The sequence below is a fragment of the Pteropus vampyrus genome, unplaced genomic scaffold, assembly GCF_000151845.1.
Source record: "Pteropus vampyrus isolate Shadow unplaced genomic scaffold, Pvam_2.0 Scaffold22892, whole genome shotgun sequence".
NCBI classification, from domain to species: Eukaryota; Metazoa; Chordata; class Mammalia; order Chiroptera; family Pteropodidae; genus Pteropus; species Pteropus vampyrus.
This window is the reverse complement of record NW_011911673.1, coordinates 1-3,767: the sequence shown is the minus strand read 5'-3', so window position 1 is coordinate 3,767 and position 3,767 is coordinate 1. Positions and strand designations below refer to the sequence as shown.

At 62.3% G+C, this 3,767-nt stretch overlaps 1 long non-coding RNA gene across 1 annotated transcript; it reads left to right on the top strand.

Moving 5' to 3' along the window:
• Window positions 1–500: 500 nt before the first annotated feature.
• On the top strand, window positions 501–3,739 carry LOC111735314. The gene is made up of 3 exons (XR_002778742.1): window positions 501–897; window positions 1,600–1,752; window positions 3,358–3,739. It is a non-coding gene; the product is annotated as an uncharacterized LOC111735314 (long non-coding RNA).
• Window positions 3,740–3,767: the final 28 nt, after the last annotated feature.

Sequence of the window (3,767 nt, the reverse complement as noted above, 5' to 3'; positions counted from 1 at the left end):
CAGCCAGTCCGGGCCTGCCTGCTCTGCCTCCCCGTTCCTTCCCGTGGAAACCACCAGAAAGGCTCTCGTTAAGGTTGACCCCCCGCTCTGCCTCCTGATGGAACCCAGTGCTTCCCCAGGTGGCCTGGTGCGGCCCAGCGTGGCGTGTCCCCTCCTCTTGGCATCTGTAAGTGTAGCAGACTTAACTTCCTCGACGGCCATAGCCTCCTGCTCTGTGGCCCCCACAGTGGAGAAGAACCTGCGTTTTAGAGCCCCCGGTGCTGCGGGGGTGCGTGGGCTTTGAGGTCTCGACGTTGGACCTGGCTCGTTTTATTTCTCTCGCCCCACGGAGGGAGCATAACAGCTCTCTTGCAGGTGCATTGTGAGAATTCGGTGTGCTGAGCGGTGTAAACGCCCAGCACCGTCTGTCGCCTGACAGGTGCTCGGCAGCCCGAAGGCCGCTGGGAGGGAGCTCGGCGTCTCCCGCGCCCCCCACGCTGGCTGTGAGCAGGTCTTCTCCGACCAGCTCCCACGGAAGGTTACGTTGTCACGGCGGGAAAGGCACGTAGCCTCGGGCTTCAGGTGGGGAAGACGAGGCCCCATCCACGTGTTGGGCTGCCCTGGGCCCGGGAAGGCCTGCTTCTGCCCAAGTTCGCAGTCAGCCGGCGACGACCCAGATGGAGAGGTCACAGCTATCCGCTCAACAAACAGTCACAGCACCCCTGCTCTGTGCCAAGAACCGCTCCAGGCACGGGGGGAGCCGTGGCGAACCAGCCGGTGATGGCTCCTGCGTCCGCGAGCTGACCTCGAGCGCCACGGGGGTGGTGACAACAAAAGCAGAAGTAAGCGGGGGTGTCCAGTATCGACACGCCCCCTACATCAGGCGGAGCAAGCCCAGGCACAGGCCTCAAGGCGCAGGTGAGGGGCCGTCAGGAGAGGGGCCGGTGGTACGTGCGAGGTTGCAGGGCGGATCACGTGGGCTTTTGAAGCTGAGGGGAAGTGGCCGGTGAGGTGCTTTCAGCTGCAGGTGACAGAAGACCCCATTCGGGTCTGATGTGCACGCAGCCAGCAGCCCCACCAGCCCGAGGTCCCACCGGCAAGTCCAGCGGCCAGCAGCTCCATGGCCTCAGGGACCCGGGTCCCTCCCATCTGGCCTCTGTGCCGACCCGGAGCTCCTCTTGTTGGGCCCTGGTGGCTGGTCCAACCCCGCGCCCAGGGGAAGAGGAGGCCCAGCCTCCCGGAGTCCCTTCCAGGAGCGACTTGACCTCTCCCAGAGTCCTCAGCTGACTCCTCTCTTGCCAAAGTCCCGCCCCCCAGGGGAAAGGGAGCAATGTGACCGGCTGCCACCATTCGGGTCCGCCCTGTGCAGACAGAGCCAGGCTCCCTGGGGAGCAGGGCCAGGTGCTGGAGGACAGGGGTCTGTGGGGCAGGGCTGTGAAGCAGGTGCCCACAGCCACCGCTCCAGGAGGAATCTGGGTGTCCATCCTCTGGAGGTCGGAGTGACCTCGTCTGCTCATTTCAAAAAGCTCTGACCCCGCCCACCACGGAGGACTGACCCACCTTCGGAGGTGGGAGGGGACGCAAGGGATTTGATTTTCACTTGTATTTTGGTGTCAGCAGCATCGAAGCTACCACGATCTTTCACACCCCAAAACGCCCACTACTGGACGGCTGGCTTTCGACTCCGCCTCGGCTGCTAAGAACATGTCCTTGAGTTTATTTTCTTCTCGAAAAGTGCACACGTCTGAGCATTTCTTCCTGCTTCCTCTGCAGGTAACCCCTAGACTGACACCAAGTCACACTTTTCCTGGCCCGTCCTGGACTGTGCCCCCTCCCTTATCTTCTGGCCTTGGGGGGCATAGAGCAGCCTGGCCCTACCCGAGTTTGCCCTTGGGAGTGTCCCGTTTATTCTGTTTAGAAGCCCGTAGGACTTCCTAATCTTTATCCTTCGAATTCAAAATTTTTCACTGGATTGGCTTTTCCTGTCACTTCTTGGCCTTCTGACCCACAGGCCCAGTTCGTATTGGCCCCTTCCCAAGGAACGCCTCCTTCTATGACAGCTCCCCAGGTCCCCTGCATCCCTCGTTGCCACTGTCCCTCATTCGTCACTGTTAGATTTCATCTGCCCACGGGGCGGCGACCCTGCTGTGCTGGGCCTTGTCCTGCAGCTCATCACCTGCCGTGCCTGTGGTAACCGTGACCCTATTCCCCGCTCAGCGTACACGGACCGACCTCCCCTTTCCACGCAGCCTGTGGCCTGTACTGTCCGTTTTCAAAGACAGCACCCTTCCCTGCGTTTTACACTGAGACAGAACGCATATAACTTCTAGAGTTTTCTCCAGCTTCCTTTAATAAACTCCTATGCACAAAAGGCGCCTTTCCCCTGAGTCCGCAGGGCGGCCCTCCACGGTCACGCTGCGGGACCGTCCGCTGGCCCCGCGCTGCTGCCGGACTGCTTTCCAGTGACTCGTCCTCGAGCGAGCAGCGCTCCCTCCAGACAGGCGTCTTCCGGTTCACGAGCCGCGTCCCGCCTCCACCTCGCTGCGTTCTTAGGGGCCGAGGGAGTCCTTTCTACATCCAACTCGAGGCCAGTGTGACCCGCACAGCCCCCAGACAAATCATGGGGATCTAGCAGGCCGTCGCTCTGTGCGCACCCCCAGAACTGGAGCGCGGTTCTCCCCATTGCCACCGTCTGAGGTTCAGACCGCAGGCCAAGTGTTTATAGCATTCTGTGATGGTTTTTTTGTCCCCAGTTCAGGGACACATGGTGGCCCTGCCTCTGGCTGGGGATAAAGAAGCACGTGACTCAAGATTCACACAGTGAGCCGTGGGGATTCCTTCTGGGATGGCCACGTGACCCGATCGGAGCCTCTAGACTTCATGAGAAGATGATGCCACGTCTGGAGCTGCCGCGGGCATTCCGTGACCTGAGGACGCCCAGGTGCTCCCGCCTCTAAGCAGAGGATGTGGCTGGGACACACGGGACCACACGAAAGGTCCGTGACCCTGTGACCCGGGTCTCCAGTGGGGCCTCCACACTGCTGGCCGCTCATTAACTGCCTCGGCCAATCCTGGTCCTCGCCGTCCCCACCTCCTGTCTCCCTGGCCCCGTCTCCCCGCTCGCTCCCAGCGACGACCTCGCTCGCTCCTTCGCTGAGAACACAGAGCAGGCGGAAGGGAGGCTCCCACCCCGGGTGCTCCCGTGCCCTGTCCCCGGGGTGAGCGGTCCCTGCTCCCACCACGCCGGCCCCTCTGCTCGCGCTGGGCACTCGCCCCTGGGGGCCGTCCTCTCCCTCCTGCACCGTCTGTCCCCTCCTGCACCTGCTCATTCCCGTCCACACACCACCGTCTTCACAAGACCGACCCCCACCCTCACAGTCACCCAGCCACTGCCCTGATTCTCTGCTCTCAAGTCTGCGACCTTGAGGAAATTCTAGAAAGCATCATTACGTGCACCATCTACTTCTGCGATTGCCTCGGTCCAGTCCTGGTGGCGTTTGTCCTCACAGTCCCCTGAAGACCTCCGTCTGTCCTCATTGGCATGCCTCAGCAGCCCCCCAGCCGCTGACCACCTTCCGCCCCGCGGCATCGCCAGCGCCGTGGCTTCCCGGGCATGGCTCTGCCCCCTGCCTGCAGAGGCGCTGTGGTCGCAGGGCGGCCTGGCCACCGAGGCGTTCGCCTGAATCCTGACTCTTGATTTCTTCGTGCCTCGCTGCCCTGACTACTGGATGGGGACAGTGGCACCTGTTGCACGGATCACCGCCAGCACGGTTCATGGAACCGCGTGA